The 13,031-nt window shown below is 32.7% G+C and overlaps 1 protein-coding gene across 13 annotated transcripts in view; it reads left to right on the forward strand.

Annotated features, from left to right (window-relative positions):
* PTPRD (protein tyrosine phosphatase receptor type D) overlaps positions 1–13,031 on the forward strand; it is a 2,314,079-nt gene that overhangs the window by 1,018,724 nt on the left and 1,282,324 nt on the right. For all 13 annotated transcript variants that reach the window (XM_055294262.2, XM_063609868.1, XM_063609869.1 and 10 more), the window contains exon 7: positions 9,096–9,145. The gene's annotated coding sequence lies outside the window, so the exon portion shown is untranslated. The remainder of the gene's footprint in view (positions 1–9,095; positions 9,146–13,031) is intronic.

Genomic DNA, 13,031 nt, shown 5'->3' on the forward strand with positions numbered 1-13,031 from the left:
ATTTCTTCTTAAATGCGTAGTTATCTATAACAACGCAACTTTATGATGAGCATTATTATTTCTTTAGGTTTTACCACTTAATGTGGCTCATTGTCAACTAAGGAAAATTATGACAATGTCATTCATGAAAAAGAGTTCAGAGGACGTTTTTGGAATGCACCCGTGTATAGATTGAGGTTATTGTTGTCAATCTTTTCAACACAGCATCAAACATTTTAATAAGATTTTAGTGTTTTGAATAATTTAGAGAGGCATTTTTCTGAGCAGTAATGCCTAAGAGTCAAAATAGTAAACATAAGGATGTATAAAGTTTCGGTTAAGAGACATAAATTCCCACTTGCTAAATGGATTGTTTAATGTTATTTTATATATCATTGATACCCAAAATATTTGTGATCATTTTCATTGTATACCTTTTGAATTAGTATGAAACTTTGTTTAGAGGTTTTGACATTTTAGATTTTGTGAGCATAATTTAAGAATAGATATTCATTCAGTGAGGAGGATATCAAAGGCACTACAACCAACAGGCTAAAGTACAAATTCCAGCCTATATTATTTATTGGCAACACTTTCCATAGATTTTTTTTAATCACATATTTTGTTATGTAGTAACAAGTAAACTTTCAAATGACTTTCAGTTGTATAATGAAATTCCATCAAATGCTCTGGGAGGTTAATGGTTTTTCTTGGTGTTAATTCATGAATAGCCTTTATCTTCTTTCCAGGAGGTTTTAGACAATGGAAGACAGAGATTATAGTTTTTTCTTATTTTATTCATCCTAATATATACTAACACGTTAATGCATTATAGCAGGTTCAGAAATTCAGACAAATCTGAGCCTCCAGAAGAATATACCACACAAATGTCTTTGTAAAGTATAAAATGCATTTAAATTATTTAAGAGATAAACTAATAGTGTAAGGAAATTTTAAATATAACAGCTTTATTGAGATATAATTTCATCATCCCAAAAGTAATTCTTTACTCATTAGCAGTTATTCCCCATTCCTCCCACCCTTTATTCTCTGCTAAACTTTAATCTGCTTTCTGTTTCCGTAGAATTTATTCATCTCTCAAATCCAAGAAATAATCCACCCAAGTCTGAGATAACATGCCACGCTGTCATTTGATCTGGATTCCTCCTATTTTAATTGCTCTACTTGGGAGTCTGATAAACAAAGAGGTTGGGGTGACCTCTTATGATACAAAATGACTGCTGGAGCTCCAGGCATTAATTCTGCTATCTAACCAGAAATTTAAATTAGGGACAGAGGGACAAAGATGAACATGTCTCTTAACATTCACTGACACTGTTTAGACGTTGCTTACCCAACGTCTACCTGTGTGCTTTTGCTAGAACTTAATCTTATGGCATTGAGACTAAGGATTGTTGTCTTACTGCAAGTGGTCATGAACTTAGCAAAAAATAAGTAAAGTAAGATGGATGTTGAGGGATAACTAAAAGTTTCTGCCATAGTGTTAAACCCACTCAACCTTATATAAAACTTTTCAAGCTAGATTTTGGAATACCAAATGAAATATCCTGGAAGAGATTATAGAATGCAATTGTACAATGTCTAGTAGCTTTTGAAGTGGCAATAAAATATACAGTTATTAAACATTAGTAACCAGAATATCAAATCTATTATGGTTTTTGTCTTATTTGTCACTTTAACCTCACATTATAGTATAGTAGTGGCTGGTAAATAATTGTTTAGTAAATATTTGTGGAATAAATGTGTAAATTACTTAACAAGCGTTATACACCATTTTATTCAATAGATTTACATACATTATTCATAGGATAGTTTGCTAGTCTCACCACTTGCCAGTCATTCCAACTTTTCCAGGGTTTAAGATCTTTTTTGTAAGAAATAAGTTAGGCATTGATTAAGACATTGAGAAGATTTTGATAAGGTAAACTCTAACACCTAAACACAGGGCATTTTTTTTCCTAAGGTTCTATCCAGTTATTATTTCTTTATTGCAGCACTTAGATGGTCATTGATTATTTATTGAGAGTTTATAATGTGCAAGGTTTTACTGAAACAGTCTACATTTTTTCCCAAATATGTTGGCTACAATTATAATAGGAATTGTGTTTCTGAGATGATAAGCTTCACAGTCTTGAAAGATAAGAGTTCAAAGTTGTTATTTTTTAAAGCATTTATTTGCATTTTTCTAAATGGATAGAAGGTTATCTGGTTTTGCAAGAAACTGTTTCTGATAACCTATGCCAAAATCATTCTTATATTACCTACAATTTACATATTTTGTAACAATATTATGTATTCTAAAATTTATTGGCAGAAAACTCTAGAATTTGGCATGTCTGATAAATAATGCATAGGTTCAATTTAGCATTTAATGAGCTAGGTACTATGGGGCTGTCACTATCTAAAATTAATTATAATTTATTAGAGTTGCAAGACTAGAAGCTTTTTAATCTATTTACTGTTCTTATAGATCTATAAAAAATTGAGAATATAGTTATGTATCTGCTTTATGAAGATACAATTTTAGGTTTCTTTCTAAATTGACTAAAATGCAAGCCCCCTATTTCTTTCGCAGGTCCTCTCCTTTAAAAGAATCTGATCAACCCAGTGAACACACAACTCACAGAATGGAAGATAATATTTGACAACTACACATCTGACAGGGACAGTTTATCCAGAATTTACAATGAACTCAAACAACTTAACAATAACAACAAAACAAATCCCATTAAAAAGCAGGCTAAGGGCTGGGCACGGTGGCTCATGCCTGTAATCCCAGCACTTTGGGAGGCTGAGGTGGGTGGATCACAGGAGGTCAGGAGTTCGAGACCAGCCTGGCCAACGTGCTGAAAGCCCATCTCTAATACAAAAATTAGACAGCTGTGGTGGTAGGCTCCTGCAGTCCGAGCTGTTCAGGAGGCTGAGGCAGGAGAATCGCTTGAATCATGGAGGCAGTGGTTGCAGTGAGCTGAGATCACGCCACTGCACTCCAGTCTGGATGACAGAGCAAGACTCTGTCTCAAAGAAAGAAAAAAAAAGTAGGCTAAGGACATGAATAGACACCATTCAAAAGAAAACATACAAATGGCCAAAAGCGCATCAAAAATGCTCATCATTACTAATCATCAGAAAATGATTAAAGTTAAAACTACAATGTCATATCATCTTACATCAATCAGAATGGCTATTAACAAAAAGATAAAAAAATGTTGGCAAAGACACAGAGAAAAGGGAAGACTTATACACTGTTGGTGGGAATGTAAATTAGTACAACCTCTGTGGAAAACAGTATGGAGATTTCTCAAAGAACTAAAAATAGAACCACCCTTTGATCCAGCAATCCCACTACCTGATACATACCCGAAGGGAAAGAAATCATTGTACCAAAAAGATACCTGTACTCATATGTTTATTGCAGTTCTATTCACAATAGCAAAGTTATGAAATAACCTATCAACAAATGATAGAATAAAGAAAATGTAATACATGCAGACATGCACACACAATAGTATGGAACACTATTCGGCCATAAAAAAGATGAAACATGTCTTTGAAGCAATATGGATAGAACTGGATGTCATTATCTTAAGTGAAACAACCCAGACACACAAGGAAAAATACTGCATATTCTCTCTTATAAGTGGGAGTTAAATAATATGTTCATATGGACTTAGAGCTTGGGTTGATAGACAATGGAAACTCAGAGGGTAAGGGAGTGGGAGGGAGATGAACGATGACAAATTACTTAATGGGTACAATGGATATTATTCTGGTAATGGACATACTAAAAGCCCTGACTTCACCACTATGTGATATATACATATAAGCAAATTACACTTATACCCCACAAATTTATACAAACAATCTGTATCTCTAAGCTACATCTAACTGAAGGGTAGGAGAGTTTGTGCTTAAAACTCAACTGTAGCTGAACATACAGGGAGGGGAGCAACACTTACTGGGGCCTGTTAGAGGAGGTGTGGAGGTGGCAGGGGAGGATTAGGGAAAAGAGATCATGCATGCTGGGCTTAGTACCTAGGTGATGATTTGATAGGTGCAGTAAACCACCATGGCACACGTTTACCTATGTAACAAGCCTACACATCCTGTACGTGTACCGCAGATCTTAAAAAATAAAATAATTCTTTTAAAAACTCAACTATATTACTTACCAACTCACTGTCCTTGGATATATTTGTTTACCTTTCTAGTCAGTGTTCTTATTTATACAACATAGATGCTCATAATACCTCATAGGATTGTTATGGAGATTAAATGAGATGAACTTAAAGACTTTGACACACTTCTTGGCACTTAGTATGTGTTCAATAAATGTTAACTGTAGTTGTTAATGAGGACCAGCCCACTAAGATGATATTAGACTCATAATAAATGTATAATTACTTGACTCCTAAAACTGAAAAGAATAAATGCATATATGTGCATTGAAATAGCACTTGTAAGAATACCATACAATGATCAACGATCATATAGAGATGTAATGACTAAGAGCATAGGCTCTGAAGCAAGGCTCCCTGGGTTAAAAATGTGTATGTTAAAGAACAACATACTTATAGCTCAGTTTTATCTATAAAGTAGAAATATAATTATCAGAATTAAATGGATTAATACATAAAAATACTGGGCGGGGCGCAGTGGCTCACTCCTGTAATCCCAGCACTCTGGGAGGCCGAGGTGGGTGGATCACAAGGTCAGCAGATCAAGACCATCCTGGCTAACACAGTGAAACCCCGTCTCTACTAAAAATACTAAAAATTAGCCGGGCGTGGTGGCGGGCGCCTGTAGTCCTAGCTACTCGGGAGGCTGAGGCAGGAGAATGGCGTGAACCCGGGAGTCGGAGCTTGCAGTGAGCCAAGATCGCGCCACTGCACTCCAGCCTGGGCAACAGAGCGAGACTCCATCTCAAAAAAAAAAAAAAAAAAAAATACATAAAAATACTGAGACCAGGATCTTACATACATTATTTGTTTGGTAAGTGTTATCTACTAGTGTTATCCTATCCTGGTATGTGACTTAACTGGGATTTTGAATTTAATTAACTTCAGGTTCAATTTTGACTTTACAACATATTGATAGTAAGATTTTTTGTAGTTTATTCAGGCAATTGTTAGCTTTCAATCTCTTCTGTGAAAATGTGGAAAATAATCTCTAATATATGAAACTTTTCTCAGCACCGATAGAGGATACATGAGATAAAATGTAGAAATCCTATTACAGTACTATTTATTGCTGATTAAATATTGTTTTCCTAAACCCAACAAACTGCCTTTAAAATTATTCCCAATCATTTTGAAGTATTTATAATTATTTAAAATTATTATTTAAAATGATTTTCTAATTTTTAGGTTTCCAAATAATTTTTATTCAATTTCCTCTCCCTCCCCCAAATTTTTGGACTCCCTGCAAAATTAAGTCAGGAGGAAGTAATGCACTCTAATTCTTTTTAACGAGGAAGAAATCACCATCTAAGATAGCAATTTCATGAATTTCTCCAAACACTACGTCATAGATCCAATAAATCCATTCATTAAAGGCATTTATCTACACAAATACTAAAATAATACTAAAAATTGTACTCAAATGTATAACTTTTCAAGATTTCTGTAGCAGTTTCACAGTCATTCAAACACAGCTCTGAAGAATGTCTTATTCAGCATGGAAAGTTTAAGATACCAGAATTATAAAATTATCAATAATTTCTTTTGTGGTTTGCTTACTTGGCTTAACATCAGTGCTTTCTGAATGGTTGTTCCTCAAATAACTAGTACAAATGAGAGAAGTATATCTGATCCACATTTTTTTTTCTTTTTCTTTTTCTTTCTTTTTTTTTTTAGACAGAGTCTTCCTCTGTCACCCAGGCTGGAGTGCAGTAGTGCAATCTCGGCTCACTACAACCTCTGCCTCCTGGGTTCAAGCTACTCTCTGGCCTCAGCCTCCCAAGTACCTGGGACTACAGGTGTGCACTACCATACTCACCTAATTTTTGTATGTTTAGAAGAGAGGGAGTTTCACCATGTCAGACAGGCTGGTCTTGAACTCCCAACCTCAGGTGATCCACCTGCCTCAGCCTTCCAAAGTGCTGGGATTACAGGCGTGAGCCACTGTGCCCAGGCTGATCCAATTCATTTAGCTAGAATCTTATGTGAAATAAAATTTCTTAAAATTTATCAAGGATAAAACTCTAACCTAGTGTCAGTGTCTCTGACAGTTTAATAACTAGTCCTTCATCACAAATCTCTTCTCTGAAAATAGTTATTTATGCACATCGTGTTAAAATAAATGCTTTCCTTTTTATTTATTTATTTTTTGAGACAAGGTCTCACTTTGTCCCCCAGGCTGGATGCAGTGGCACAATCTTGGCTCACTGCAGCCTCAATTTCCAGGGTTCATGTGATCCTTCTTTCTGAGCCCCCAAATGGCTGGGAATCCAAGCACACGCCACCACCCCTGGCTAATTGTATTTTTTTGTAGAGATGGGATTTCTCCATGTTGCCCAGGCTGGTCTCGAACTCCTAGGCTCAAGCAATCTGCTTGCCTCAGCCTCCCAAAGTGCTGGGGTTACAGACATGAGCCACCATGCCCAGCCAATGCTTTCCTTTTTAAATGTATCTTTACCTGAGTCAAGCTCCACAAATCATTGAAGATGGTAAATTAAAGTTGGAATAAACTGTATTTCTGCTTTGACCTTCTTGTATGCCTAAAATTACCTCTCTGGTTTGGATTTGTCCTTGGAAGACCAATTAGTCAAATACTTTGAATATCATTTCTGGAATCCCTGAACTTAAACATGAGCCATGACTTACAATCTACATACCCAACATATCTGATCAGTGTAACAACGTCAGTAATACAAACAAGGATGTCTTTCGGATTTATTGTTAATATCGAAATATTCACTTTCAAATATAGATAAACATTCTAGATAGAACAAAAAGACATAAATCTCTTTATGTGCTTTTTATGTTGAAATTCCGTCATTCTGTTAAAAGTGTCAATTTGGTATTGCAAATATGCAACAGTGCCTGCAGGAGTAATCTAGCATCTGATCGTGCTAAAAGAAATTATGGTTTCTGCACTATAATGTTAAAACCTTAAAGCTTGACTTTAAACTTTTAATAATAAAATAGTAATAACAATTAAAACTTTTAATTTGTGTATCCAAGAAGTTTATTCTACAATGGCAATATTTAGCTTCAGCCAAATGTTAATTCTAATACTCAACCTTTTAACATTTAACCAAAATTTAATTTGCTGCACCTCTAGATATAAAGGGAGGGCAAGAAAGAAGGTCAGTCTAATTCATTGATTGACTTTTTAAAGTACCAGCATTTCAAATCACACTAGATTTCTGAGAGGATTCTCCTTTCACAAATGTCAATAAGGAATAGATCTCCTGAAATCATCTCTACCCTTGCTCCTGGAGGGTCAATGAAAGCAGAAAGTGACACTGAACGAATGAGCCCGGGAGGTCTACTAGAAGAATTGCAATGTACTCCTTTGCACTTCTGTGATAGTGACACTTTGTTTTCCTCTAACATTTCATCAAAAAGAGAAACATTTTATATCACCTCTCCAGTGGTTCATTTTACTGTCAGATTCACTTTCACATATGATAATCCCTCCTAACAATGAAGTATTATTCCTTCATCAAATAAATGAAGTTATATAAACTATTTTCTTCAATTATGGTAGAAACTAGTTGAAACAGTTTAATACATAAACACCTGAGAAAAATACATTCTCCCAAAACAGTACCAACAATTAAAGAATTGACATAAAAGACTCAATCTATTATAATTTTTCTATTTTATATTATACAGCAATTAGCTACAGATTACACAGTAGAGCACCTACTTGTAGACCTACTAGTCATTCATGGATTTTCTTAAGTACTTAGTTTGCAAGTACTACTAATTTCTTCATTGAGGGCAGAGGTTAAATATTTCATTTTCTTCTATTGTTCATATGTAATAGTATCTATCAAACATTAAACAAACTTGATGGCGAATAATGTGTGTTGATTAAGTTACCACTGCATCAAAATGAGAAAACTTTTACAAAGGGCTCAGTAACTTTTTTTTTTTTCTTTTTTCTTTCTTTTTCCTTTTTTTTTTTTTTTTTTTGAGACAGAATGTTGCTCTGTCAGCCAGGCTGGAGTGTAGCGGCATGGTCTTGGCTCACTGCAAGCTCTGCCTCCCGGGTTACAGCAATTCTCATGCCTCAGCCTCCCAAGTAGCTGGGACTAAAGGTGTGTGCCACCAAACATGGCTAATTTTTGTATTTTTTAGTAGAGACAGGGTTTCATCGTATTGGCCAAGCTGGTCTCGAACTCCTGACCTTGTGATCTGCCCACCTCGGCCTCCCAAAGTGCTGGGATTACAGGCGTGAGCACCGCACCTGGCCTCAGTAACTATTATGTAAAGTCACACACAATGGTAACTAACTGGCATATTTTAAAGACGATTTAAAGACAATAATAATAACTAGCATAATTATTAAATCAAATAAATAATTTAGGATTTATAGTGAACAATGGAGTACTGTACAGCCTTTAAAATTATTACATACTTTACAGAATATATCATGGAGAGTTTTTTATTAGTGATTAAAATGGATAAAGCAAAGATAAAAAGTAGGATTACGGTATGATAGCCACATTTGTATGTGTACGTGTTTGCACATGTATATGTTGGGATGTATGTTATATCTGACATTGTTAAATGAATGTAACAGAGAAGGTTATCTAACAAAATACATTAAGCTTGCAAATATATCCATCACCTATAGTCTTACAAGAAGCAAGTAGACAATAATTGTCTGCTTGTTTGTCATCACTGCATTAAAGAGCCCAAATTAGAATAACTAATCTTAAATCACAATACTTTCATGTAACATGCGTAACTGGTAATGCTATTTCAGACAAATACTGTAGTCAAAAATGTTTGTCAAGTGATATGCACACTAATTACTCATATAATAACATTTCTCATATTGAATTACTAACCTCTTAAGGTTCTTTAATTTAAATTGAATGCTAGTACTAATAAAGAATGTTTTGGGTTATTCTTTTCTAGGTCTCAGGGTGGTGAACTTTCTATTTGAATTCCTAACCTGTGAGCTTACGGTAAGATTATAATTAATTTACCTAATTTTAGAGTTATTTTCATTACCCCTTTTTGATCATGTCCAGTTTTCTTTAAATAAAGGAAATTCAAATAAGTCATTTGATATTTAATCATAAATGTTGAAGAAATTATGTGATGTTTTCTATCAAAATGTTTATGTTCTTGGATATAGTAATACAGTTATTTGATATAGTCTTTGATAGATTTCTATGTAAATTTTTAGGCATGGCCCACAAAGGTAAAGATCGATACCACTGAAAACAGTTCTTTGAACATGAATAACAATTTTGTCCATTAAATTTTTCATAATGAAGTCTATTTGACGGCCATGAGTTACTGAAAGTAAAACTTGTTTTATCATCTGTCAAGATGTATCAAAATTGGGTCCTTCCATGAAGCTTGATTTTAGAGCTCCAGGAAGTTGAGAGTAAAGTGTGTAACTATGGAAATAAAATGATAATAAATAACAAGTGACTTCTAAGGCAATTTTTAAGGCTTTAATTATTCATTAACTTCTGTGGTTATATGTATTCAATAAGCTTTGTCAAAAATGTGAGTCTGGATTATATTAATAATTGACTACAGAATATACATAAATATGAGTTTATTTGTGTTAATTGTGAAACTGATGAAATTAATTTTCACTAAGCCAACTTTCAGAGTTTATCTGTTGCTTAATAGTAAACATAATAAAGATTTACCTTATAATAAATATATGAAATCCAGATAATGTGGGCATTTGTATCATACATTTTATACTTGGGGGAAATGACATCCTTGGAAGCACAAAGGTCGTTGATTAAAACTCCTATTGGGCATATAGCATTATTGCAGTGTATCTTGAAAAATATGTTTTAAAATGATTGTAGATAACAACCATCTCTAGGAACTATAAGGCATACTTTTTCATTACTTTTTAAAGAAACACTCAACATAACATAGGATTATTTAAAACAAGTATCATATAGGAGGAAAGTGAAATTCTTCTGCCCTACCGGGACGACTTTGCTGATAATGGGAGAAATTTGGAGAAATTATTTAGATACACTTTGAATAATAATTTTATCCCCAAGTACTTATTTTTAAGTTTTAAATTATATTTCACAAATACACCTGAATGAACTTTTTAAATAAATTATTTCAATTTATAATAAGAAACAAAAATATTCTAAAAAATTACTATTATCTCCAGTGTTTTAATTATCTTATATACATAGAGAAAATTACTTATATCTTAAGTGCACAGTCTTAGTGAATTGTTGCAAAATGAATTACACCCATATAACCAATACTAACATAAGTTTTTTTTTTTTAAAGAACATTAGAGTACTTTGAAGTCCTGTTATACCCTTTCTAGTCACTAAACCTACAGAGCATAAGCAATATCTTCACTTCTAGAAGTATACAGAGCATAAGCAATATCTACACTTCTAGAAGTATACAGAGCATAAGCAGTATCTTTGCTTCTAGAATATAGGAAAAGGAGCCTCCTTTTCTATATTCTATAAATGAAATCATACAGTAGGTACTGCTTTGTTTCTTTTGCTCAACATTATGTTTGTAAAATTGTGTGCAGTGGTAAATTGCTCATTTTCATTGTTGTGTAGTATTCAACTGTGTGGATAGACCAAATTATTAACCATTTCTAATATTGAAAGGCGCTTAAGTAGCTTCCAGACTTTGGCTTTGTCAGTAGTGTAGATTTGGATATCAGGAACATGTGTTTTTGGAGAACACATGTATGTATTTTATTGTGTACATGGAATATGCACATGTTCTGCTTCAGTACATATTGACAATTCACCAAGTGTGTACCAGTTTTAGGAGCAGGATATAAGAGTTCAGTTGCTCCCTACAGTCGCTGACACTGGGGTTTTTCATCCTAACTTCAGCAGTTTGGGTTTGTGAATAGGGGTATTATAATTGGAATATCTTGAATATTAATGTTATTAAACATTTGTTTTTGCTCTTATTTCTCATATGGTTACACTATTTGTTGAAACGTCCTAAAACTTTTGCCTTTTTTTTTCTTACTGGATTATCTGTCCTTTATTATTGGGTTATGTTTATACGTACACTGATCTATATCTATATATATATATATACACACACACACACATATTTATACGCACATATATATACATATGTATGTATATACACATATACATATATATACATATGTATGTATATACACATATACATATATATACATATGTATGTATATACACATATACATATATATGCACACACATATACATACATATATATATATGCCATTGTATATATCCAATAGAGGATTTAAAACTACCAATTAATAAATCAGCATTCTTTCTTTCTTAAAATTCAGAATCAATTCTGCAAATGTGTAGTTGCCACAGATTACATTATCCTTTTATGTATGGTTTTTGAATTGCATGTGTTTTTCCTCATGAAGTAATAATCCTGATTTAAATATATTCTTAGACTAACATTCTTACATTCTTAAATGCATTCTCAAAACTAACCATAGCCAACTATGAAAGTGTCAATTATGGGCTTGAAAATCAGCCATGATAGAAGTATTTTCACAACATAGTTTGAGAAACACCAAAAATAATGGCTTTATTTTTCCTTCTGGAGAGCTAGTTGTGAAATATTTACCAGAGCACGACTGAATATTTGCACTTTATATTCAACTCTTTGGTGGGTTTTCTCATTACTCTCTGGATGATATATTTTGATGAACAGAAGTTCTTAATTTTGATTTATTTCTGTTTATTAGAGTTTTTCTCATTTTCCTTCTATGATCAAAGCTTTTATGTCCTATTTAAGATATTTTTGCCTTATCTCTCGATACTAAGATATTATGGTTTCCCTAAACGCTTTATTGTTTAAACTTTTATAGTTAATGGACTCCAGGTGTTACATCGTTCTATGTTTATTACCTTGTGTATTTAAGATAAATAAATTTGCATTAGAATTGTAATTGCTCTGTATATGTTTTAATGTTTTATTATAAAATTCATATATAAATATTAATACATTGATATGTAGTTGTTTAATAATTTAATGTATCTATTAAAATAAGCAACATGTAGTATTTTGTTAAGTCAATATATATATATTTATGAATTGCCCATTATAAGTTTCATGCAATAATTAGTTATGTGGCCACAATTTTGAAATGAAAATTCAGCACTGTAACAAAATTATTTTACTTTAAGCCTAAATGAATTATGATAATTTATTTCCATAAGATATTATTAAGCGAACCAAAAGCGTGCAATATGAATGTTCTATAGGATCATTAAAATATCAGAATGTTAGGCTAGCCTTTAAGCATTTGAATGTAATCATTGTTAAAATATATTTATTGCTTCTAAAATATTATGTCTAATAAGTTATATAAGCATGTAACAGCCATAATAAATACAGCCTTAAGTATTAACTACAGAATACTATTATATACACTTCATTAAGATTTTATTTAATACTTGTGAGATATATATAGAGAAGAGAGAGAGACATATATATCTTTTTTTGTTTGTTTTAAATTTTTCACCAAAAACACAACTTGTTTTGTGCCTGATAGAAAGGATGGTATAAAAATCAGGATTGTTTATTTTTAAAAATTTTGCATCAGTTATGCAAACATACATGTGTTTGCCACAGGTTGCAGTATATGTGTTTTTAGAATTGCATGTGTTTTTCCTCATGAAGTAACAATCTTAATTTAAATACGTTCTTAGAATGTTTGTTTTTCATCTCTGGGTCCTTAGTCTAAGCCATGTCATGATTTAAGAGTAACTCATAATGTAACACAATGGAGGTAGAACAGCAAAGTAGATAATATCTTATTTTAGTAATTAGCTAATGTGTTTCAATTCTTCATAATATTGAAACAAT

This window comes from Symphalangus syndactylus, chromosome 9, assembly GCF_028878055.3.
Source record: "Symphalangus syndactylus isolate Jambi chromosome 9, NHGRI_mSymSyn1-v2.1_pri, whole genome shotgun sequence".
Lineage (NCBI taxonomy): Eukaryota > Metazoa > Chordata > Mammalia > Primates > Hylobatidae > Symphalangus > Symphalangus syndactylus.